This window comes from Protopterus annectens, chromosome 3.part1 (assembly GCF_019279795.1).
Source record: "Protopterus annectens isolate FY-2018-M chromosome 3.part1, PAN1.0, whole genome shotgun sequence".
In the NCBI taxonomy this organism is placed as follows: Eukaryota; Metazoa; Chordata; order Ceratodontiformes; family Protopteridae; genus Protopterus; species Protopterus annectens.
In genome coordinates, this window is record NC_056732.1 from 233927787 (window position 1) to 233955334 (window position 27548).

General features: G+C 40.4%; 1 protein-coding gene across 1 annotated transcript in view; it reads right to left on the reverse strand.

Annotated features, from left to right (window-relative positions):
* Positions 1 to 27548, reverse strand: part of LOC122798074 (collagen alpha-6(VI) chain-like) — a 1097601-nt gene that overhangs the window by 306338 nt on the left and 763715 nt on the right. The gene's annotated exons all lie outside the window — the stretch shown is intronic.

The following is a 27548-nucleotide window of genomic DNA, read 5'->3' on the forward strand; positions in this document are numbered from 1 at the left end:
GGCAGCCCTCGGTCGGCCGGATTCCAAAGTCTGGGTCCGACGTCGGCTGATGTCGCATTTCTCTCCGACGTCAGAGCGTCTGGAGTACATAAGCATCAGCCGACGCCATTTTCTTCAGTGTTTCTTGCCCCAGATGCCAGATGCCCTCCAAGGAAGGCTGTAATCAAATTGTAAGACAAAAACAGAATTCCAAACAAATACATGAGCAATAAACCAAATACACCATAACAGATATCCCCAGCTAAGAGTAAGAGGGATAGGAGTGGACCCTAGGCATAGAGGGGCATGGAGGGAGGGAAAACCCGACTGCAGTTGCATGTCTATCGGACATCTACATTTATGGTAGGTACAAAACTGTACTATATCCTTCAAGAATGCAACTGCAGTCATAACATGTGGATAGAATACCATAGCTTAGCTGGGGGAGGAGGTTTGCTCTAGGAAAGAGATGGTGTGGCAATCAAACCCTGCAGGACTGCCGAAGCAAAGCCTGCTCTGGATCTGGAATATAGAGGAAGATTGTAGTGTTTGGAGAATGTATGCACGGAGCTCCATGTAGCAGCTTCTAGAATGTCCTTGGTAGGCACCCCTCTTAAAAAGGCTGTAGAGGTGGCTGTAGCTCTGGTGGAATGTGGTCTGACATAGGCTGGAACAGTCTTTCCATGAAAGGAATAACAGAATCTGATGCAATGTCCAATCCATTTAGAAATAGTCTGTTTTGAAATTGCTTTTCCTTGGACTGCAGGGGCATAAGCTACAAAAAGCTGTTCAGACTTCCTACTGGCCTTGGTTCTGTCCAGGTAGTATCGAAGTTGTCTATGAATGTCCAAGGTATGCAAAGTCTTTCCCCTTATTCTCAGGATTGGGGAAGAAAGCAGGCAGATGAATGGCTTGATTTAGAGAAACCCTAGATACCACCTTTGGCATAAAAGTAGGGTTGGTCCTTAATGAAACCCTGTCTCTGTGGAAAATAATAAAGGGTGGTATTGCCATTAGGGCCTGTAGCTCCGAAACCCTTCTTGCTGAGGTAATTGCCAACAGGAAAGCTGTCTTCCATGAGAGAAATTGCAAGTCTACTGAAGCTGCTGGCTCAAAAGGAGGTAGAGTCAGCTTTTCTAAGACGAAATTGAGGTCCCAGGCTGGCACTGGGGCCTTTCTTGGTGGCTTAATGTTCTTGATTCCCCTGAGGAATTGTCTTAGCAAGGGGTGAGAGAAAACAGGAGGATCAGTGTTGTATCCAGCCGAAATAGCAGATGCATGTATCTTTATTGAAGTATATGAGAGGCCGCTCTGTAACATATCTGCCAAATATTCCAAGATAAGAGGGATGTTCAGTAATGATGCATCATGTCCCTTGCTGGTATTCCAATTGCTGAATCTTTTCCACTTTGCTAAGTAAACCTTTCTGGTGGATGGTCTTCGAGCCTCTGTTAGTATCTGCTGAACTTCCTTGGAGAGAGATAAGCTGAAGTTATTTAAGGGATCTCCCAGGCTGTTAGCTGCAGTGTCTGAAGGTTTGGATGCAGTGTTTCGAAATTGTGTTGAGTCAAAAGTAGAGGCCACTGAGGGAGGGCCCACCTCCTGGTGTGACATATGCTCCGTAGTAGTGGGTACCAGTGTTGCCTTGGCCAATCCGGAGCTATTATGATTCCCTTGGGCTTCTCTGCTTTGATCTTTAGTAATACTGAGGTCATTAGTGGCAGAGGTGGGAATGCATAGATCGCTAGGGAGTTCCAGTTGAATGAAAGGGCATCTATTTTCCAAGCCTTTGGATGATATGTCCTTGTGCAAAATTTTGGTAGAAGATGGTTGAGGTGAGAGGCAAATAGGTCCACTTCTGGCTTGCCCCATGTCGAAGTGAGTTGTCTGAAAACCTTCGGATGTAACCTCCACTCGTGTGGATCTGTGAAATTCCTGCTTAGGCTGTCCGCCAACACATTGTCTTTTCCTGGAACAAACTGGGATTGTAACTGGATGTTTAGACTCAGTGATTTCTCCCAAAGCTGCATTGTCAGTCTGCAAAGGGGGTAAGAGTGGGTGCCCCCCTGCTTGTTTATGTACCACATCACAGTGGTGTTGTCTGTCCGTATCATTAAATGGCCTTGCTGGAGTTGGTGTTGAAAAGCCTCGATGGCATGCATTACTGCCAGCATTTCCTTTTGGTTTATATGCAGATGTGTTTCCTTTGGGGACCATTGTCCTTGTATACACCTGCCTTCCATGTGCGCCCCCCATCCAAGGTCTGAGGCATCTGTAGTCATGGTCTGTGTTATCTGTGGTTTTTTGAATGACATACCTGTGTTTGCCTGGCTCACCGAGGCCTACCATAGGAATTTCTTTTGTAGGCATGGAATGAGTGGTATGATTGTCTCCAAGTTGTTGCTGTGTTGAGACCAAATGCTTTTTAGGTACCATTGAAGCTTTTTTCATGTGTAGTCTTGCTAATGGAGCCAGGAGAATGCAGGATGCCATGTAACCCAGGGCCTGTAGGAATCTCCTTGCAGTCATCTGGGTGAGTTTTGCTAAACCTTTGAAGTAATGAGTTAACTTCTCTTGCTTGTCTTCTGTCAGGTAAGCCATCTGAGAGGCTGTGTCTAGTTTGGCAACTAAGAAGATTATTTGCTGGGATGGCTGCAGTCTTGACTTTTGGAAGTTGACTGTGTATCCCAGAGCTTGAAGTAATCGTATGACATAATCCAGGTTTTTTGTCAACATCAATTTGTCGTCCGCTTGTATGAGGCAGTCGTCCAGGTATGGGTAAATTTGTATACCCTGGAGCCTGCAATGAGCAATTACTGAAGCCAGGCATTTTGTAAATACTCTGGGTGCAGTAGATAAGCCAAATGGCAATGCTGAGAAATGATAATGCTCTGGCCCTGCAAGAAATCTGAGGTATCTTCTGCAGCTGTGTCTGATAGGGACATGCAGGTATGCCTCCTTGAGGTCCAGAGTAATCAGCCATGACTCCTTGCCCAGCATGGGAAGGAGTTGCTGTAGAGTCAGCATTTTGAACTTTGGTACTATGAGAAAGGTGTTTAATGCGGACAAGTCCAGTATTGGTCTCCATTGAGATTCTTTTCTTGGAACAAGGAACAGTCTTGAGTTAAACCCTGTTCTTGTTCTTGTTGTGGAACTCTTTCTATTGCTTTCATTCGAGTCAGCAGAGTGATTTGCTTGATAGCCTCTGCCCTTTGATGTTGTGGTAGGTTTGGCATGCCTTGTTTTCTTGGTAAGGTATGAAAATGAAACCTGTACCCTCGGTCTATAATGTCCAAAATCCATTTATCCTTTGTCAGTCTGTGCCAGTTTTCTGCAAACAGAGATAATTTCCCGCCCAAGGGAGCTTTTAGTTGTTCCCTGGTAGGCGGTAGTAGAGGAAAGTCATTGAGTTTGTGGTTGTTGGGCAGGTGAAACCCCTGCATCACTTCTTTGGTTTCCTGGCTGCCATTGTCGTCCCCTGTAAGGGCCTCTGTATTGGCCTCTTCCTCGGCCACGTCTGTTCTTACCCCTTTGAAACTTTTCTGGATTAGGAAAGGACCAGTTTTTTGAAGGCCAATTCCTACTGAATCTGGGGGGTTGAACCTGGAGGAAATCTTTCACAGTCTGAACTGATTTTGCTTTTTCTTCGATGGTCTTTAACACATCCTTAGCATTTGCACCAAAAAGCTTGTTCTTTTCCAAAGGTGCATCCAGAAGTTTTGCTTTTACATGATCTGGTAGAGGTTGATCTTTTAACCAAGCATGTCTACGCATCACTGCCCCTGTCATAGCTGCCCTACATGAAGCTTCCAGTGCATCATATCCACACTGCAGGAAGTGCTTGCTGACTTGCTGAGTGTTATGTACAGCTTCCTGCAAAGTCTTCCTGTCTAAAGGATCAGGAGAAGCTAAAGTTTTTTGTAAATCTTCTAAGAGATAATCCTGATATTGGAACATATGAAAAAGGCAATTTAAAGCTCTCATAGATAAGGTAGTGGATGTGTAAACCTTTTTACCCCATCTCTCTAATGACCTTGCTTCCCTGTTGGAGGGCAAAGGATTTTTTGAGGTGGAGGCTGAAACTCCTTTAGGCCCCTGTGAAATAGTTTCCAAATCAGCAGTATGGGCCCTGAATAAATGGGAATGAGTTTCTGGGACCCTGTAATACCTGTCTGGCTTGGCTGGAGCAGGAGGAAGAGAATCAGGGGTGGCACTAGAGTCAGAATACAAATCATCCAGAACATCAAGCACAGGAGGAATAGCTAAGGGCCTGTGCTGAGGCTTCTTAAGGAAAGTCCTAAGGCGCTTCCTAGAATCAGAATATTCCTGACCCTGCCACTTGAAATGTTCCCTCATGGTGTGCAGAACTTCCCCAAAAGAAATATCCTCAGGAGGGGAGGCCGAAGGTATGGAATCTTCTGCATCCGAGTCCTCATAGGTCTGGAAGAGCTCTTCCTGGCTATCAGAGTGGACAGAGCCCTCAGAGTCTTCATCTGAAGGAGTAGGGTCAGAGGGTTCAACCCGGGCCTTTATCAGGAGGAGGCTGGGATGCTCTCTCAGGATGGGCCTGTGAACCTCTAATCATGGAAATTAAATCAGCAGCCATGGACATAATTTGTGTCTCCGGAGTCGGCTGAGGTAAGGATTTGGAAGTAATATGCTTTGTTTTGCTGGCTGCCTTAGCCCTAGTGTAGGCCTTAATAGACATGGCCATAGGAGGCCTGGCAGCTCCACGTGCAGGAGAGACCTTGTCTACAGCAATGGTCTCGGGCATTTCCTCGGTTTCGGTATCCGGAGGAAAATCTATAACTGGCGTCGGAGTAATGTCTGGAACCAGAGTCGTCGGTAATGCGGTGTCTTCGGTTCGGAGCGGTGGAGAGACCATCTCAGAGGGAACCGGAGCACTCGCGCTAGGTTTTGGCGTGGAGGCGGTGGTAGACGCGGGCCTAGGATGTCAGTCCCGGTCTTTACGCTTTTTGGGAGTTTGCGATGTTGGAAGATCCGACGGCATGGTGTAAGCAAATTTATCGCCGAAAAAATCTTCAGCAAACTCCGCCCAGCGCCTGAGAGTGCGCTTGTTGAAGCGAGCACAGGCTACACAGGCCGAGACATCGTGGTCTGGGCCCAGGCAAGGGAGGCAGTAAGAGTGGAAATCCTTATGAGGTATTTGTTTACCACAAAAAAGACAATTGTTAACTTTTTCAGTAATTTCTGACATCGGCTGAGGCAAGAAAAGGTCCCCAACGGGGTACTTAGCTTTTTTGATGACTTCGGTATCGTAGAATACAGGAGCTGACCGACCGGCACTTGTGAACTGCTTCTGCTTCGGGCACCGTGCGGCAAGAAAGACTGAAGAAAATGGCGTCGGCTGATGCTTATGTACTCCAGACGCTCTGACGTCGGAGAGAAATGTGACATCAGCCGACGTCGGACCCAGACTTTGGAATCCGGCCGACCGAGGCCTGCCTGAGGCAGGACAACCCACATGTTATGACTGCAGTTGCATTCTTGAAGGACATCTTCAGTTCCCTGCCAAAAGGAAAATAGTCTTGCTAGACTGTGTTGGCGACACACTAGTAAAAAGATCATCTTTCTGACTCTTATAGAATTCCTGCTAATTAGATGTGGGGTCCTACAGGAACTATTTAGTCAATGTATTAGCTTTTTGAGTCAACTAAAATTCCTCTTTATTAGTTGGGGTCCTAAAGAACCTATCTAGTTTGAGAATTAGAATCCCTGCTTATTAGCTAATGTCCTACAGAACCTATTTACTCCGAGGATCAGCTTTTTGATGTTAGTAAAATTCCTGCTTATTACCTGGGTTCCTATACAACTTACTTGCTTCTTGGGAGCTGGGAACTGAGTGTGAAACTGTTGATAGATGACATTTGATCTTTTGTGAAGCATGAAACATGGTAGAAATACTCCACTTTGACTCTTCCCAAAACATTACCTTAATGTATTTTCCATTTTTGAAAAATACGTTCCTACAGGACATCAAGAAACTCTCCTATATAGTTCACAGTTTCAGCAAATGTTATGCTTGGAGAGAAACTAGATGGCTGAAAAGATGTATGATCTTGAAGCAAGTCAGGAAGTTTAGGGTTTCAGTCTTTTTCTTTTAGTCATCGTCTTCTTCCAGGAATAAAGGAGATTAACTCCTTTATTATCCTTCATACCCCTTTAGTCTTCATTGATGCTGGCAAGAGTTCAAGGATTTGAATGAGAAAGCAGACCCATGTTATACCGGGGGGGGTGGGGTGGGCTTCAAATGGACTGAATCAGTGTAGGTTGCTGAGATAAAGCCTTTTTTTGGATGACTTTAAAATACTTTCTGTCAAAGTGTTGTAATCAGTAACTGGCAGAAACAGAATAAGAGTGCCTGTGGATATCTGTAAGAGATTCTTTGGGATACACCATTTCTTTTCAAAGTCATATATTCTGGATTATACTGATAACATTTGTGTAAGCGTATGATACTTCTTGGAAAGTCCATTAAAGACACTGACATTGCTGTTGCTTTGATTTTTAAAGGAAGAAGCACCTGTGCTGGAAATTGCTGCCTGGGTTACACATGATCGATTTTGGAGGAGGTTCCTATTGCTGTGCCCCATGCTTCCCTCAGAAATATTTTGTATGTCAAGCTTTAGCACTTATCCTTCTGGTTGTCATTGCACTTCTCCCCTCTTTAAACATTCTTCCTGTTCAGCTGCCTCTTTAGAGTAAACGAGTGTTGAATATAATCACCAGATCCTTCTAATTTTAATTGGCATTAGATTGACAGTTCAGAATATAAGGTCCCTAAATTTCCACAAACAAATGGCATAATCTTGCACTTTTTCACATTAACTACAGGTTATCACTTACCCAGCTACCTGTGTAATGCTTCCTGGATAATTTACCTCACATAAATGACTTCTTCAGTACATACAGCATCAAAAGTGATTAATAATGACCTCTCAGCTCCAACTAGACAAAACTATGTTAAATACTACCATTTTACCATCAAATATTGTGGAAGTCCACAAATACTAATTATTTTTTAGACAGCCCCCCTTAATACAATTCTTTGCTTGCCATTAATGTGTCTGTGAGTGTGCATGGGGACATGCATATGGTCATTGGTGTATACATGTGTATGTGCATACATGTGTATATATTTGTGCAGTCTGCATATGTGTGTGTGTGTCTGTGTGTGTCTGCATGTGTGCATGTGTGTGCGTATGTGTATTCCTGTGTGCAGGACTGTATGTGTCTCAGTGTGTGTCCATGTGTAGCACTTATGTGTTGTAGTTTTGGGGTGTCTGCATGCATGAAAGCACATCTGCATGAGTGTGTGTACGTGCCTGCACATGCGCATGCGTACATGTGTGTGTATCGCTGTATTTGCCTGCAGATTCTCTTGTATGTTTGCCTGTGTGCATGTGCTCATATTTGTTTGTATGGTATAAATGTATCTGTGTGTGTCCATGCACATGTGTGAGTGCATGCATATTTTTATGCGTCTGGGCATGTTTACATGATATGCGCATCTGTGCATGTTTGTATATCTGTGTGTATGCCTGCATGTGTGCATACATATGTGCTTGCACTAGTGTGTGTCTCTTTGTGTGTGCATGTGTGGATTATTTGTTTATGAGCATGTTTATGTGTGTGTATGTATATGTGTGCACATACTTGTATGTTATGCTCATGTATATGTGTATGCATGTTTGTGTGCATACTTGCTGTCTGTGCATGTGTGTGCTTGGTAGTTTGTGTGGTGTGTGTTTATGTGAAGTTTGTGTGCATGTGTTTATTTGTGCATGTGTGCATGTGCAAATAAGGGCATGCATCTGTGTGAATGAATATGTGTGTGTGTGAAGGTGCATGTATCTCTGGTGTGTCTATGCATGAAAAGTGATATGTACGTATATCTGTATGTGTTTGCAGTCTGACTGTATGTGTGTCATGTACACATTCATGTGTATGTACATGCATATGGATGTGTATGTCTATATGAGTGGTACACATATATGCATGTACTTGAAGTGTGCGAATATATTCACACATATGTATGTTAGCATATGGTGTATGTATGTGTGTGTGTGTGTGTGTGTGTGTGTGTGTGTGTGTGTGTGTGTGTGTGTGTGTGTGTGCATTTGTGTTTGGTGTGCATGCACGTGTTAGCACATGCAAGTGAATGTGTGCATTCATGCATGCTTCTCTGTGTGTGAGTTTTGGTGTGTGAGTGAAAGTGCACCTCTGAGTGTATGTTTCTGAGGCAGATGTGCATAGGACTGCTAGTGTGTATGCACACTCATGTGTGCATGCATGTGCAGCTGTGCACATGTGAATATGTCTGCATATGTGTGTGTATTTTTGTAAATACACGTGTATGTGCACATGAATGCATGAGCAGGCATCTGTGGGGTGTGCATGTGTGTGTGTGTGTGTGTGTGTGTGTGTGTGTGTGTGTGTGTATGTGTGTGGGTGTGTGTGTGTGTGTGTGTGTGTGTGTGTGTGTGTGTGTGTGTGTGTGTGTGCGCGCGTGTATACACGTGTGTGTGTCTGTGTTTGTCTGTGTATCAGTTTACAAGTATCATCAGACAGGATTCTGCAAACTGCCAGCACAGTAGCGTCAGGAATTTTGGAAATTAAATGCTCCTGTTACAGCCAAGCAGATTGTCCCCACCATATCTAACACTGAAAAGCATCCCACCAAAACATATAATAGAATAGGAAAAAATATGAAAACACTATCTCTATCTGCACCTTCTATTCATTAAAGTTTTTGTCCAAACTCTAATCAGAAAAATGTGGAGAGAGGCAAATAATTGCTACACCAAAATTCTACACTCAAAAATGTGAACAGTAAAATGTAACTATGTTTCTTATGTACTAACTCCAAGACTGCAGTATGAAAAGAAATCCCCTTACTTTGAAGTACAGTAATCTTAGAGTTAGGATATGTAGGGGGTGGTGGTGGAGTAGAGGGGTCAGCAAACATGCTTAAATGTGGTACACTGAGTTTTCAGTTCAGATATTATAGATAGAGGTCAAACTTTTGAATGTCAAATGTAGGTGCCAGTATTCTGTCACATTTCTGAAAACAGCCTCATATACCCACTTGACACCTAAAGTGAAAAAGAAATACAGTGAAAAGTAAAGACAACAAAGATATAAATAAAATCACCAGGCATAACACATAAATCAGATGAGTCTTTATTTTTCTGTCTACAAAACTAGGATGTTGTTGTTGGTACATTACCAATATCAGGATAAATCATGAAGTACTTCAAAGAATGTATCTATTAAAACAATATATACCTAAACGTAATCAGTGAAACTGTAGAGGTACTAAGAGTTGAAATGGTCTCAGAAATCTTTATGGAAGAGGTGTATGTTAAGATAGGCTTTAAGATTAAGTGCAGCAGTACATTACTGAGGAATCAGACAGAACCAGGAAACAAGAGGAGAAGAACCAGAGTATAGATAACTCAGGCATAGACCTTTGCGATCACCAGCAGAGCTGTGGCCACTAAGGAAAAACTCAGGAAGCAGCATTCGACGGTTTCTTTAAATAGACAAAATTCTGGTGTTGTATGGTCTAAATCACTCCTTAAGTAGGTCAGACTCTAGTCAGGTAGGCCATAAATACCACTGGTATAACTTTAAATCTGGGTGACATAGAGCTACTGCAGGAAAAAGCAGGACGTGCAATATGATTTGTCAGGAAAACCTCAAGTGAGGTAGTTAACTGCCAAATCCTGCACACACTGCAGGGTGCCTTATTTGAGAGATAACTTAGACCCGCACAGCAATCAGTAAGTCCTCAAGTGCAAGCAAGTCTTAAATACACATGATCTTTTTAAAAAGGTAAAAGTTGGTGAGGACAACCGTTAACAGTTGCTCTTGAAAGTCAGATAATCATTAAGGATCAAACTAAGCCTACACACATTGGAAACAAACCTCAGTTTAAGATTCCCATAAATGGGGGGGGGGGGGTTGGAAGGTCTAAACGTGGCTTGGAAGGTCACAACAACACCTGTGGATTGATCGAGTCTGAAATCCAGGTTATGTCATCCAGATGGATCATAGTGTAAACTGTGTAAACAACATGTGTCGATAAATGAGAGGTATAACAGCAACTAGTAAATATCCCTACCCTTCATCGTCACCACTATAAAATAATCCAAAACCTAATATAAGTAAAATATTTTCTTATCTGGATGTAATTCAATATTCTACTCAGAAAACCAAGAACAGGTGAAAAGCACCAATAAAGCAAAGCAGATCCACAACCTGGATGCTGGCTCTGGAAGCCCAAAATGAAAAGTTGATGAAATGCTGATATTCCTTCTTCCGCAAGGCAGAAAATGAAAGGCAACAATTTACATAAAACTTTCTTGCTTTAATAACAAACAAAAATCTCCTCAAGCACTTTCGCTCAGCCTGGTGTTGAGCTTTTTCAAGATACCTATTAATATAGAATATCAATATTCTACTCAGCCATACTAACAGGGTAAAAAAAGGTAATAATAAAATAATAATAGTAATGATATGGCTTCCCTACATGTTGGCAAAATGCATCTTGGTGAGTACCGTCCTGTTGAATTACAACCGCTCCATTTATGAATCAATGACAGGACTCCCCATTCATTTAATAGGACTGTGAGAGTGTTCTTCACCCCATAAGGGTTTACGTATGCAGCAGATGTTTGTCTTTTCCACTCAGCTGCACAACTATAGAGTTGATATAAGCAAGGGTTGTGTGGGGGTTAAGTGGGGCTTGTTTCTGCAAAAAAAGAAAATGTTTTGGATGATTTATAATGATCTGTATTTTGCTGTTTGTGACTGTCTGCTTGCTTTCTTAGAGTGTTGGGAATCAGGGAATTGTAGCCGAGTATAAAAATGCATTTTTACAGCTATGAGTCATTCTTTATCTGTAGTACGTCTCATATGAGATGTCTGAAATAACACTATACTGAACAGCATTTGGCAGTTATCTGTATTATGTATAAGCCAAACAGTCTGAGGTAGCTTGTGCTATCTTAATGCATACCGACTACACTAAATACATATTGTATGCAGTGCTTCTTATTCTGGCTTGACTATAGTGTACTGCATGTTCTTGTTGATGCTACTGCCATTACATGAGCACATTACACAATCCTCTACAGGCCTATCACCGTAAATATTTGGACCACTTTTGCCTGCCTTAGACATAGGATGAATTACTGACAGTGAGCTTAATGGGGCAAAACGTTTCTATCATGAAGGGCCCCTCCATGCTGGACCAATGTGCTGACTTATTATCAGTCTGTTACTGGGCTTACTGCTAAATAAGTATGATCCCAAATGATCTATGAAAAATAAACTAATACACTGACCTGGCTATTCCAATCAGTTATGAAGCTGATGTCAGGTAGGTATGCCACAATGGAGCATAGGAGTCCAGTGGTAATAATCAGTTAGAAAACATTGTCATAAGAACAACCTACAGCAAAAGATGATGAGGCTTGGAAAGCGAAGGTACTACAAGATGAAACAAATAAATAACATCTGCACCCTAGCCATATTTGGAAAGGCATAATTGACATGGTGGGTGAGAACAGTGGGTATATTTTAAGTCTTTTCTTAATGACTATGCATCAGAAAACTGCTAATACCATCAATGCATAGTTTTCTTCACAAATAGACAAGCCTATGTTTGCTTAAAAAAATAAAAACTGCCTCCAGAGCTGAAGAGGTCGCCAATTACCAGATTTCTGTCATCATCACACTATCGCAGCTGCTGCTGAGGTGAAAAATGAAGGAGAAAAAAAAGAGCATCATCGTCATCATGCTGCCAGCTTCTCACCTGCTTACTTTATCACCAGAGAACCCTTCCTACATACACACTTACTACACAGAACTAAGCAGCAGTAACTCACTTAATCCTGAACAGCAGGAGCCTAATTCTTGAAATCTAGGTCCCTGTATATAGAAGAAGAGTAAGATCATACCTTGATTGACTAAGTCGAGTGATTTAAGACATCTACACATCTATCTGTAATCCAACCCACAAAGGATTCATGGCTGGCCAGGTATTGCTTGGCTAATGGACTATATATGCACTAAGCTGGACAAAGGTGGGTTGCAGCTGTATGTCTAGATCTCTTAAAAGGTTTGACTTGGTTGATCACTCATCATCTTTAAATGATTACAAAGTACATGTAGTAAAAGAGATACAACAACTGGTAGGGTTCATCTACATCTGAAATGATGCTGAATTAGTCACATGACAGAAAAGCAGATACTTTGCTTAATGGACAAAGATGGGATTTCCCCCAAGGTTCAGTAAATAGACTGTTATTATTCTTTTTATTTACCAGAAGAATGTGTAGAAATATTGAAGATGTATTTTTCATACAATCCATGGATGATTTCAGTTTCATGAGGAGTACAAATAATCCTACATCCTTAAATCAAACTCTTTAGTTTTAGTTCAATTTCAGCTCATGGTTGAATAATTTTAGATTCCTTCTCAATAAATGTGGAGCTAAAGTTATCCTACACGAGAAACCCTTCCAGAAATATTTTTTTTTTCCTTAATGCAAGCAGAATAGCCAAGCAGCTTGAAAATGTACATTATGCTGTATTTCTGAAGTTCACTGAGGAAGAAGCCTTGAAGATAATTAATATAATTTCCTTTCGGGAGGAAAAATAATATGAAATGACAGCAATTAGATGTACATTTTGTAATTATGAACCTAGAAATAACTTGCATTTATTTGTCATTTGTTCTTTACAAAGGCATAGGATTCTACAGAGACTATGCAAGCTTCTATAAATGGGATGAATAATAGACTCCAACCAAGACTGTGCATTTGCAGAACTCTGTGATTCATTGATAAGAGGCAGAATAGTTTGTAGTTTAAGAAGTGATCAAAACTGGGCAAGGAGCTAATAGAAACAATCCTGTTCCTAACAAAAAGTATAGATATATGTAGAGTAAATTAAACTACTAGTACATGGTTAAAGGAATTAACTGAGAAAATGGAAATTACTAAGATAAAATGAGAATCACAAACAAGGTAAAATGATAAATTAAGTGAGAATGTATTCTAACAGTAATGTGAAAGAATGCCTTGTGGCCACTTGAACTATAGTGCAATTGAAATTTCAAGACTTGGGTACATGGTGTAGCTATAAGCAAATAAGATGGCATAGTGGTGCATCGGTAACATTGTCGCCTCACAGCAAGAGGTTTTCCGGTTCGATTCTCGGCTGGAGTGCCTTCTCTGTGGAGTCTGCATACCCTCCCTGCGTTCATGTGGATCCCCTCTGGGTGCTCCAGTTTCCTCCCACGTTATAAAGACATATGTCTGGAGTGTTTCTCCCCAGGCATCTGCTGAAAATTGGCTAGTTCCAAGTCAGACTTTCCCTGTTTAACAAATAAAATAAAAAATAAACAAATGGGGAGATGTCTAGCATTTAATTAGTTCTGTAGAAATATGAGTACTTTGTAAAGATGTGCCTCAGATGTGTAGATTATTATGGCAGATTACCTGAAATAATCCTACTGACAGATACAACAAAAGCAAGTGTTTAGGAAGGTTGAACCAGAAACATAGATATAATTTGATGTGGGGCATACACTGGAGAGTTTCCCAGACAAAACTCACTTTTGTGAGGCATGTAAATGGAAAACACAGCCCAAGATGTGAGGTAGAGCCCTTAATTAAATGACCAACACTCCAACAGTCATAAAATATATACTTAAAAAAAGCCACCCTGAAAGCAGCTAATTTTTTAGAATATTTTCTTTCATACAGTAGTTTGGATTTCTACAGAGAAATGAACCACACATTGGCCAATGAGTAACAGCCAGGCAATTGAAGTTAAACACAATTGACAGACCTTTTCTTCCAAGATTTCATCCCTGATCTGTCCTTGACTAATGGCTAGTTCTTGGTCATGCTCTTTGCCATGCATCAGCCACCAATGCACATATTTGAGGAGGAAAGACCCTCAAGGTTTTCCTTTGGTCTGCAACCACTTGCGGGTGCTTTGCATTCAGATACGTAATGCTCGATATTTTTCTAATGTATTTCATTTACTTGTAAAGTATTGTAAGAGCCAGATATTTTTATGGAAACGAAAGCCCAGTAGTGAAACACATGGGAGGTATTTTTATAACACTTTTTATAACACTGCACTATTCAGCACTCAATTTCCTTCATACACATACAATTAACATATGATACTGCCAAAGTCTCATTCTATAAATATGCACAAAAGAATGCATACAGTTATATAGTATCTATAAGTCAAACTATAACTACTGTTTATCAAATCATATTGCCAAAAATATGAGAAATGGCTTTTACAAAATATATTAATTAACTTGCATATTTTGTCAGAACTGGTTTTCTCACATATTTTTGGCTAGACTGTTTTGCCATTGTTGCTTGTATTTGCTACATCTGGCAAATACAAAGTTTTCTACATCTGGCTATAATGGAAAAGCCATTGTGGGCCACTGTGTGTGTCCATACAACCACCGTCATTATAACACAATTTGTCCCGTAAGCTCATGCAAAATGACTCCTTTTCAGCTCTACATGTTTAGGAATCAAGTCCATGGTGTTATCAATAGAAGAGGCAGAGATCTACTTTGCAGCATTGTAGCCTCACATCCTCTGACGGTATGGAAACCATTACAAGTTTTGCTTTGTTAGGCAAGGATGTGTAACAACATTCATTGTGGAAATCAAATGCATGTCATCTGTAGAATTTTGTACTATTAAGACATCAGTTGTTTTCTGACCCTCTAAAATCAGTCAGGAGTTAGCAGTACATGTATCTATTGTTTGACTTCCCTCCTTGGGAACTACAACTGTCCTTGTGAGATCAATAAATTCCTCTCCATTCAACTTTGTGGCAACTTACACTAATTTCCACCACTTACGTTAACAAAAAAATGTAGGTATTGTGTATACTACACCTCCTAATACATACAGAAGGTTTAAATGGCTTGTTACCCATATATTCCAATATGGTGCCTATTAATACACAGTAAAAGTCATGAATTAAAGATTGTGTTAGTCTTGATCAGGACTGTATAATTTGTGGTTAAAACAAATGTATTGTGCTTGTTTTTTGTGTGTAAAAAACAGTATTGCTCAACATTTCTTCAATGACTGAACTACTGCACATTCTAACTGCTTGCACAAAGGTCAGCTTCCATAGGTTTACATCTGTATATTACAAATTGTCATGCAGAAACAGACTACTCAAAAAAAATAAATAAATAACTATTTGATGCAATGAACTCTTGTTGACCTTTTTATCATAAGCAGCTGGACTGTATTGAAACTTTCTGAAAAATGACAAGTAAGCAATCTGATCTGATAAAGCAAACACAAATCTGCATTTATTGATGTGTGCATGATTTGTTTTCTTTATTCCAAAGAAAATGGAAAATTATTGACCCCCTCTAAATCAATAATTTCTGTAGTCTGTAAAAACAGTAGTGTTTGTAATTATTAAAAAGAAAAAACAAAACCTTTAAACTAAGAGGACTTGATAGCTTTATTTAAGCAGACTGCAGCTTGGCATCTTTAAGGTATGTAATAACACTATTGTTTAAAGAAGGGTCATGTTCACATACTTTATGTGATGGCGTCCATTTCTTGTCAAAGTGCTATATTGATTTGCTGGAATCTGAAACTTCAAAACTGTTCTTTAGTACTAGTCTTCAGTTCTACTGTCCAAATGAGCCAAAATGGTTAAGTAGAAAACTGTCAGCTAAATATATTATACATCGAAAATATGATGCTCTTGCCATGTTTTAAAATGTATCTTTGAGCTTTCACATCATTATAAAAATTTGTAAAATATACTAAAACAGTTTAGTCTAATCATCACTTCTTAGGCAGCAAAACCCACCCCACATAATCTATGAGAGAGTTCTGGGAACATTAAATTTACGTAACATCACTTGGTTTAAAGGCCTTCTCTTAATGAATGTATTATAGTCTGAATTGGACCAAAGAGCTGTCTTGTAGCAGACCGTATCCTTCCAAGTAGGAAACTGAGCCACCATCCAAAATCTTTGCTTCAGTGGTAGTCCATTAAGATAATTTAGTTTTTTCATATCACAGCTAAACACATAAAACTGCATTTTACTGTGGTGGCTGAAATATGCTATAAAATACATAGATAAGCTGAAATGTAGTTAAATATAATATTCTCTAATCTATATATTTGAGAACAAAATCTGTTTCCGCAGAAGCAAGACAAATGCCAGTATCTCTCATTCCACATGAGTAAAGCTGTTGAAAAACAGTAGGATAAGACAGAAGAGAATGATTCCTTCCTGGGATCGTGGTTGAGTGAGCAAAGGTTGAAGGATGACTCTTTGAAAGGGAATCCTCCAAAGATCTGCTGTTATAAAAATAAACAGCTGCTCTCTTATCTTGAATGGTGTCTGTTTAATGGTTCCACGTAAAAGGAGAATACAAGCTTTTGTAGTATGCATTATTGGAATGCTAAGTCAAGTATCTTTTACATTTATTTTTTTAATATATTCATTTGTTAGCTGTTCATCTTGGAATCCTTGGAGCCATGACTTAGATGACAATGGCAAAGATAAATATAATGTACATTTGTAGTTTAAAGTATCCAGTCAGGTTGCATGTTTTTGGGAGGTGAGCAGACACTGAACAAAAACACATAGACTTGTAGAGAACATGCAAACTATATACCAAGAGTGACCAGTGGTCAGGATTGAACTCCAGATACTGTAGCTGAGAGGTGGAGAACTTAAGCAATGAGCCACACATACCTCTCAATCTCTTAAAGCAAGACATCTGGACAAAGCCATAAATAAAAGTGGGACAAAGGCCCAAAATACAGAACATTTTTAAATCTTGCTCTTACAAACTTAGAAAGTTGATAGAATAACAGGTTTTGAATTAGCAAGAATTTTCTGAAGAGGGTGAAGTCTGAAACTCAAATGTCTGTCATTATTTTCTAACTTCAATCTTTAATGATTTGCTACTAATTTGCCAGAAAACCACACTTTTATGAAAAATGGACAAAAAATGTGAGGGAAAAATCTGGACATTCTGCGAACATATGTACAGTTCAGAGGTATGATTACAACTCATCTTTTAAGAAAAAGAATCTAGTTTCAGGTGCTTAACAACCAAAGTCCTCTGTATGACAATTATGCAGGGTTATGCAGCAGTCAATGAAAAACAAATCATGTTTATAGACCAAATGGAATGGGTGGATGGTTCTTACTGTAGTGTCATTATGACAAAACACTTTAATGCATTATTTGTTAAAAAAAACATTCCTGGCAACCTGAGGTTGGTTCCCAGGCAAAAAAAAGGATAACATTCCAACTTCAGTACTACTGAGTTGGTTTTGAATCTAGGCCTGGGTGCTAAAGAAGCTGTCTGGGGCAGTTGGAGTTAGTGGGTCATGCCTATCTCTTCATCTTAGGAAGAGGGAAACCTTACGTACATTAAAAAAAATGACAACGCTGCACTGTACCATACTGATATCTCCTTACTTCCACTGCCAAAGTGAATTAGGGTTTTTGCCACCGTTACTCATTCAGTGGTGGCCCTGGTTTGTGGTGGAGGTAACTGATTGGCTGGGGATGTGGGCTGAGAGGCCTTCAGGAAGACTAGAAAAACCTCTGGCCAGTGATAAAACACGGGAATACAAGTATGTCTTAACTTCTTTACATATAGACTATGACAAGCTATCCTTGACTCTTCCATCAGTGAGCAACAGCTAAAAAAGAAGCATTTTTAGTGAAGGAGATTTAGTATTCTGCTAGAGCTGCAGCAGTGTCAGCACTTGTTGTAACATATAGGTGGATACAGAGAACAAAGGGCTTTGCATGGCCAGTGTGAGTGACTCTGCCTCCTACCCACTGATAAGCATGTTTCACAGTCTTTTCTTGTTGCTCTCAGTAGAGTAGGTGGGCTGCATACAGCAGATTGTTTCTTGAATCATTTTATGATACGTGACTTTTTGTCGTTCCAGTGCATATAATTCCTCAGTGCGGAAGTATACAATACATAAAGAGCAAAGTGTCCTCAGCCTTTCCCTGGTAATACACAAGCAGTTTAGTAACTTGCGTAACATAGGTATTGGCACTAACCATACCTCTCAACCTCTCAGTAAAAGAACTCTGGGCAAGCCTACAATAATGAGAGACAAAGACCTGAAAATAGGGACAGATTTTAAATACCGCTCTTATAAACGTAGAAAGTTGCTACAATAACAGGATTTGTTTCAGCAAGCATTTTCTGAAGGCCGTGAAGTCTGAAACTCAAATGTCTGACATTATTTGGTGATTTCAATCCTTAATGATTTGCCAAAAACACCCCACAAATTTTATGAGGAACAGATCAAAAATATGAAAATCTGGACAGTTCAAAGGTATGGCACTAACTTTTTTACAAACCTATTATTAAAATGTCCTGAAGTAATATAAGCAGAAAGAGATACAATTACAAATTAGACCCTCAAGCTGCATCTAAAAGTAATGCTAACTGAGATGAAAGTGTAAGCTACAAATAGCACCTAGCCTAATATAATCAAACTCACGCTCCAAAACAAATTCAAGTTTTAGTCAGTTTTGAAGAAGGTACTTTATGATGTATAAAAAATATATCAAAATGTATGAAGAAAGAGTGTGTGTGTGTGTGTGTGTGTGTGTGTGTGTGTGTGTGTGTGTGTGTGTGTGTGTGTGTGTGTGCGTGTGCCTACATACATTACATATATACATAACATAACATTGTTAAGAGCTACATCAAGCCTGAACCTAGTAATGTCAAATGGACTGACTTGTTAGTATAGGGCTTCAAGCATGTTTGTTCTATTTTTTTTGCACATTTGTCCCTTGCTGCCTGCTGATTATCAGCCTCCTCTCATCCTGGGGCAGTGTCATCAGGGGTGGTCCGAGGGTTTTCAAATTATTTCAGCTCTTCATCCTCATACACACTCAGCTGTGCAGGAGAAGGAGGTGTGCAGGTGGCCATCTGTGATGCACATCATGTCTGCATTGGATATTGTTATTAAGCAGTCCTGCCACCAAATCTGAAGTCTCCACCCAGAAAATTGCACCTACACAATATCCCTCCAAATGCATGCAGGACACAACCCTTCATTTTTCTACCTGTCCCACCTGTCTTCTACAGTGCAGGGTACACTAATAAACACCTAGTTACCTGAATCAATTAGGGCTTCAATCTCCCTCACTAAACAGCCAGGAATGTTAGTTCTATTTAGTTAAGCATGTATGTATATATTATAGGTGCATAGGTTTTTACAAGGGTAATGACTACCAGAGCACTTACAAGCCTAGCCGTGTACCCCAACACATTTGGATCCAAAGTATCATGGCAATCTATATGGAGAGGGGCATGTTAGCATGGAGGTAACTAAGTGATTTGTATGGGGGTGGGTGTTAGTTAGGATAATACTTTCCTTATTGCAGCCTCTGTCCATAAAGGACATGGGGGCCATACAGGGGGTAAATTTATCATTTCCCATCCAATTGTCAAAGATTTTTATGAATAGAATCAGGGATTCACTCAGTGTTACATGGATGGGGAGCCTAGTGCATAGTGCAGGGATCCTTTGGGACACATATCTGTCTCTTCAGCACATTCTGTTTATCTCACAAGTGAAGTTCGGATTCCTGGATCTAGCATTTCTGGTGCTGTTTGTCTTGCACATGTGCAACAGCTCCACCATAGCTTTGTCTGAGTAAGCCCTGAAAACCAAGCAAAGATCTTCTCTCAGCAGCCTGTAGGAGACTGAATAGAAAGACAAAGTCAGAGTCTTTGGGCGATCAGTGTAGGGCAGGGTATTCATGTCCTCAATTCTCCTGCTTAGTAACCTTTGTGGACATTCCAACTGTTGTAAGTACCTGGCTACATACATGCCAAAGTGGGCATTGTACTGAATTACAGGTCTGATAAGCACTGAGTGGAGTGACACTATAGCGTCACTGGATCTGAATGCCATACTCTTACCTAGCTGGGCAACACGGAATGATTTTCTAACTATCTTAGCTATGTGTTGGTCAAAGGTCAGATTGCTGTCTACATATGTCCCAGATCCTTTACTACTGGGCGGGACTCTTATGAGTGTTTTATTGATGGAGCAATTATCTTTGGGTGACAGTTTTCCAAAGGGCAATATAGTGCATTTTTTAGCACTGAGTTTTAGGCCATGGCTTTGGCACCAGTCATTTGTCTGTGTTAAACCCTCTTGCATAGTAGTAGCCCAAATTTACAGTCACCTGTGAACTTGTTGAGCAAGCAGCCCTTAGTCTTGACTTCTAAGAAGTAGATGACAAACAGGAGTGGTTCTAGCATAGAGCCCTGGGGTACTTTGTTGGTGACTGGTCTCTTGGTGAAGGTGGCCTCACCAATCCTAACTGCTTGGTTACTGCCTGTGAGCCAGCCGGCAATTCAGTGAGATATGCAGGGATTCTTGCATAGTGCAAAGAGCTTGTCAACAATTCCTGAGAAGGGTATTGTGTTGAATTCCTTGGATTGGTCAAATTATGCAATATGCACTGTTGTACCTTCATCCATTGGCTTGGAGAACCTCTCAAAGAAGTCTACCAGGTTAAGTAGGCATGCTATTTCCTTAACAAAGCCAAATTGGGATGGGTCCAGTATCTGTAGGCTGCCAATGTTTTTATTTATCATTTCCATGGTAATTCCTACCATGGCTTTGCATATTAGGCTCATTAGATTGATGGAGCTGTAGTTCCCTGGGTCACTTGATGGTCCACCCTTATGGAGGAAAATGATTGTGCTGATCTTCCATTCACTTGAAAATAGCCTGTTTCAAGGCTGTAGTTGTAGAGTGTCTCATGTAGTCATGATAGGCCATGTCTTAGACTGTTCAGAAGGCAACTGAGGATGTTGTTGTCACTCAGAGAGCCGGTGTTCTTGGCATTCATGAGTGGTGCCAGCATTTGGTCCCAGCAAATAGCTGGGGGGAGTATGTTGTAATAGATTTCATACAAAGGAGCTCAGGGGGAGTGGGGTGAAGGTTGAGATTAATTTTTCAGCCTTTAGAATTGCTATGTCATCCTGATCAGTATAGGTGGCACCATTCACCACCAGTTCAGCACATTACTGTGTGCTACCTTTAAGGTTCCGGACATAGCTGAAGAAGGCCTTGTGATTATCCTTAGCCTGTGAGGCTATCCTGACCTCGTAACTGGCATTGTTGGACTTACTTAGACCTCTTTCTAGGTTCATAGGTTCATAGGAAGTTACTAGGCTAACGGCTTAAGGCCCCTTACAAACCTAGCCAATATAACCTGATTTTTACCCAATATATGCCTCGTAGGGGCAATAGGATGGCATGGATTTGTGCCTGTGAATTGCATATCTTACAGACTGCCTCTGTCCATGAGGGACATGGACACTACCCCTGGTGTGAGTTTGTGATTCCCCAGCCATTGATCTAAACTGCATTTGAAAAGGTCCAGGGAAGGGCTCTGCTTAATGTGAATAGTAAGTCTGTTCCAAGCAAGAAGCAATCTCTGAGACACATCTGTCTATCCAGCATGTTTTGTGTGAGTCGCTGACTAAGTTTAGATCCCTAGATTATGATACCTTCTTGCTGCTTGACTTGTGGATTGGTAGCAGCTCTATCAGGGCTAGATTTGTGAGCGCCTTGTAGGTTAGGGATTGGTAACCCCTTAACAGTCAGTAGGAGACAGAGTAGAGGGATAGGGCTTTTAGTCTAGCTGCATAGTTCATGTTGTTTATACCCTGTATTTTCTTTGTGAGGAATCTCTGAGGTTGCTCCAGCTGCTGTAAGTGCATATTCAGGTACATGCCAAATGGCATATTGTACTTGATTATCAGTGTAATAAGAGCTGAGTACAGCGAAATTACAATTTCCTTGGATCTGAATTCTATACCTTTATTTATAAGTTGTGCCACATTAAAGGATTTCCTCACCACTGTGGAAACATGGTGGTCAAAGTTCAGGCTACTGTCTATCTGTGTAACTAGATCTCTTACCTCTCAGTCATCTCTAAAGGGTGTGCTATTGATGTTGTAATCTGAAATGGTATTTGAATTCCCAAAGGGTATGATAATGCATTTTTTGCATTTAGTTTTAGGCCATGATTCTAGTACCGATCATTTGTTTAATCTAGACCCTCCAGAAGGACATCTGGCTTATTGGGGGATTCAATGACTGCCCCAGGTTGCAGTCATCGGCAAATTTTGTAATCCAGAGACCTTCCACATTTGCCTTGACTTACAGAAGTTTAATCCAAACAGGAGTAGTCCCAGTACCGAGCCCTGTGGCACACTACTAGTAACTGGCCTTATGCTGGATCTGGATTCACCCACTTTAACTACATGTGTTCAGTAACACCTTTAGGTTGTCCTGAGTAACTTTTGTTATGCTGGAAGATTTTCTGTTTGGCAATGCCTAAGAAAAGGCTCTATAGGGGTGGATAATGTGTTGGCCTATATCCAAAAACCTAGAGATGACAGGTGAAGACCATCCCTGGCAAAGCAGCATTGCCTATCAACCATGTCCTCCCAGACTGACAAGCACTGGGCCCCTTTGTAATGGCCTCATTAGCTAGGCCAATTATTTTGATCAATCATTTTCTGCTGGCATTGTGTCATCATCCTTGGAGATGGTAGAATGCTGCTCAGTGTTAGGCTCATACCTGCCTGTGACACATATTCTGAGAGTTCAGTCATGTGTCGGTTCATATAGTCCATGGAGAAATGCCTTGGGTCATGCCCACATGGACTATGACTGAGTCATATTGGTACTTAGGGGTACGTGACCTGATTGCTTGTGTTATCTGGTGAATCCTGGCCCCTGGCAGGCAACTGTAACTTTCCACTTATTCAGCCTGGTAAGAGGGACATCAGTGTGTCTCACTATGAAGTTTCTTATGACCAGAATATTGGATCAAGAAATGTTTCACCTTATGGGGTTCATAATTGAGCACAATGAGATGTGGATTTATGTGTTGTGATGGGAGTTGTCTTGTTTGTGTATATGTAGAGTTTCTGAGGACTGTGCCTGAGACACCTTTGAGGTTTGGGTAAGTTAGAAATGAGCTGCTCTGCATATCTAGGGCTATGTGTGTGTGGTCCTTTGTGTGTGTGTGGTGAGTGATGTGTATGAGTCACTGACAACCTGTTTGCTGTTTTTTTTTGTGTGTCGGTATGTGAGAGTCTAGCCTCCAATGTCAATGTGTAACCACATGTCTTACATACTATATTTGTCTGTTCGAGAATTAAGTGGTTCTCTGTGTACATAAAGCAATTGTTACATTGCCTCAGGATACCCATGTCCACCAAGCTGTATGCAGAGAAGCAGGTAAGTGCCCATCCATGGTTACAGGTCTTGATGTGTACTTGAAAGAAATAGGAGTGGAGGGTGTTTGTAACCTGATGAAGGAAGGTTGCTTACGTGGTGTAATCTGCCGCTAACCTAACAAGTGATTCTGCACAGCGCCAAAATCAGATGATCTCTGAGCAACAATAGTCTTGGGTAAGGTAAGTAGCACAGTAAACTTTTACAGTATAATGAAAATAAGCAATGCTTCCTAATGTTTGTCTCTGTACTGGGCACTGACACAGTGAGCAGCACCATGCAAATGTGGTAAATTTATACCAGCACTGGAAATACAGAAAACTGACTTGATCCCTCTGGCCAGTACAATGACTACACCTAGAGCTCTTTTATGTTCATCCCAACTCAGATACACTAGGTAAACACCTACTTCCACTAGGTTAGTAATCCCAGTCCTCCTAACGTAAAAACAGATTAAAGGAGTGTCCAAAGTGAAATGCTACCACAAACAAACTTAAAGATACAGATATAGCAGTGTACTTTAAACAGCTTATAAAAGTGTGACTACTCAATAAAAGTACTACGCTTTGCAGAAATGAGCCAAGAGCCACTCAATTATACAGAATTTATAAAGGCACTAAAACCAAGATAAGCTGATTAATAAGCCCTCCAGCCAATAAAACAACTATATGTAGGAATCTCTAGTGTGCTTCCCCAACCTATACAGACCAGGCTACCACCCAGTGCTGCTAGTTGGAGTATCCACTGACCTCTTGATGTAAAAGCACATAAAAGTGTTTGCTAGAGTGCATAAATACAGTACTTTATCCACCAGCTAAACAGATAATGAATTCAGAGCAAGTAAATCAGTAGAACAGACAATGAGAGGCAAAATGCACTTTTTTTTCAAAATAAGCACAAGGAAAGGCCAGTAAGTAATTCCGGATATAAAAAACACTGTAGAAAAGAGGAGCTTATAAAGCTCAATTTACAGTAAAGGTGGACAACTTAAAATCACAAAGTTTAAAAAGCAGATCAAGGAATGGGAGGATGGGTGGAAGAAAGAACTAGCAGGGATTCACCAATAGGGATTGTAATTTTTGCAAGCTTAGAGTCTTATCAGAACAAAGACCTAGAAATTCCATGTGTATTTAAGTATCACTCAAAAAAAAAATAACAGATGAAAAAAACATGTGCAATGTGTAGCCCAGATCATTTAAGTGTCTGTCTCCTACATAGAACAAAAAACACTAGGCAAATTAGATTTCTTAAAATCAGAAAACAAAATTGAGCAGATAAAACACAAAGCAGATCTATCAGTTTAAGCCACTCATAGACAAAAATATATAGATTTACTTTCCTCACCCAGGAGGGAGTCACCAACAGTGCTTGTAGTTTTTGCAGGCTTGGAGTCTTAACAGAAAAGACAAAGACCCAGAAATTCCCTGTGTATTTAAGTATCACTCAGAAAACAAATTAACCAATGAAAAAATATGTGAAACGTGCAGCCTAAATAATGTACATCCTACATAAAACAAAAACACCAAGTCAAGCAGATTTCTAAAAACAGAAAACAAATTGGAGCAGGGAAGCCAGAAAACAGCTCTATGAGTTTAAGCAACTGACAGACAAAAAATATAGGTTTGCATTCCTCCCAGCATGGAGTCACTAAGAAACAAGTTTTATAAGATAGCACTTGTCTTTGAGGGAGTTGTTTTTTTCCTGATTTTGACCATGAGCTTCACCATAAGTTTTTTCTTTTGTTACATACACTGTTTAGGTTAGGATTCCACCAGTGGGATTTGTTTTTAGTGTTTGTTTTGAGTTTACTTCTGGTAGGTACTGTGGTCTTAATGCAGCCATTCACATGTTTGTATAGGGACTCTGAATAACTTTGTATAGGTAGCTGTGGTCTTAGGGTTGGGGGAGCCTTAGATTTTGAAAAATTTTACTTAAAAGGATATCATTTGCCTTAGAATTGCCCCTGTTACTTGTTTAGCTGGGTTTTCCAGGTTGAGTTTTACTTCAAAGGAGACAGCTGTGTGATCCAACCTCATTAGTGAGGATGTGACACAATGCGGGTGCAATGCTCTCCCATCTTGGTGAGTACCAAATCCAGTATGTTTGATCCCCTGGTTGTAGTGTGCACTATCGCTTTCAGGGTGTTTGTGTTAATAAAGTGTGAGAAGCATTCTGCCCAAAAGTTTGAGGCAGTGCATGTTTTCCAGTCTATAGACGGGTAATTAAAGCAAACCATGAATAGGGTGCTTATTTGGGTGGTGGGCACCTCTTGTAGGCTTAGGTAAGAGTCATGAAATTCTAGGGGCATAGATGGTGACCTGTAGCTAGCCATAATATGCTGAGGGACCTTATCAGTGGTGACCTGCACATAGATGAGCTCCATGGTATCATCATGTTTCACCAACTTGGGGGTATGTTTGTTGCTAACATAGATGGAGACCTCTCCACCTTTGGCCTCAGTCTGTGCTGTCTAAATATGTAAAAGGCACTGTAGGCTTGCGCTGTTGGAGTACTTTCTATGGTGTTAAACCAAGCCTCAGTCATGGCACAGATGTCTACATTCTTCTGAGTGAGGTGGGCTTGAAAGGTGTGGAATTTTTTGCTTAGGCTCCTAGCACTGAGCAGTAATACATTAACTCATTCACTCCAATGGAGCTCAGGAAGTTTGCACTGTAACTTCCAATGGGTGGAGCCTAAGCCTTTTGACAGAATTAAATTATGTCCTCACATTTTAAATAAATGTTCATATTTCTGGAACCATAGGGGTTATGAAAGAAATATAAATGGCAAAGTCTTCAGCACAAACTATTTTTATAGTGGTTGTGTTCTTTAGTTTCTAGGTCTTAAACTGAATTTTATAAGTTGCAATAAACACAGTAATTATTATGTTTGTAATATTTTGTAAACAACTAACAATATCTCAGCAACCACTCAAGTTACACATATACTGTCAGCAGCATTTTATTCATCTAGCTGAGAGCTTTCATATGTGGTTAAGGAGTTGTCTGTGTTACTTGGTTGTTGAGATATTTAGAAAAATGTGAAAATTATATCTATATATGAATTAATATAATAAAAACAACCATTAATATATTTTACCTGTACCAGATAGAGGTAAAATATTAATTCAGCTGAGTTTGCCATTGTGTAAGCTTTAAGATGAAATCTCTTAAAAAACTTGTACACAGCATGGTTTTGGAATTATTTATGCAAAATATGAACAAGCAATATTTGATGCCTAAAGGTGTCACTAGGAGATAACTGCAGATGCACCTGGAGTTATCACTCGGATGCAATGAGTTAAGGTTGATTGGAAACTTTTTCACTATGTTGACAATTTTGTCTTTTTGGCATTGCCTAAACAAATCCTCTAAGAGGTGAATAACATTTTAGCTAATATCCAAAACCTTAGGGGAGACAGGTGCAGTCCTTTCTTAGCAAAGCAATGTGGTGTGTTGAACATATCATTCCATGTTGACAGATACTGAATAACTCTGAAGTGACACCAGAAACCAAGCCTATTATTAAAATCAATAATTTTATGTTTATACTGTTGCATCATCTTTGGTGAAGGTAAAATGCTTCTCAATGCAAGGCTCATATCTGTCTGTGACACATATTCTGAGATCCCCATTATATCTCATTTCATATAGTCCATTAAGGTATGATTCAGGTCATTTACACCCTCATGGATTATGATATAATCATATTGGTACCTGGGGTGCAGTGATTTGAGTGCATGCATTATATTGTGGATTCTGGCTCCAGATAGGCCACTAACTGTTATTTTCTTCTTGTCTAACCTGGTGTTTGGGGTATGTGTGTGTCACACAATGGAGTCCCAAATGACAAGAGTACTAGGTAAACATATACTTGCCTTATGAGCCTTACGCTTGGGGGAACCATTGGGTGTAGGCTTATGTGAAGTGTTTGGTGTAGTATGCAATCCTGATGCCTGACAAGAAACTTATGCCATGAAAAGTTAATGTGAGAGAGTTGCTTTATAATCAGGTAGCATGGTTACCATATACTGGCCGGGAAGACAGGCTATCAGCCATTAGGGATTCTGAGTTGTCATGATGTCTTATTTTGAGAATTTTGGAATGAGGGTAGAAGCAACTGAGTGATCAGCCCAGAAGGGATGGTGCTAGGTTAGTGGATGTGTGATTACTGAACTTTGGCATTGAACATTT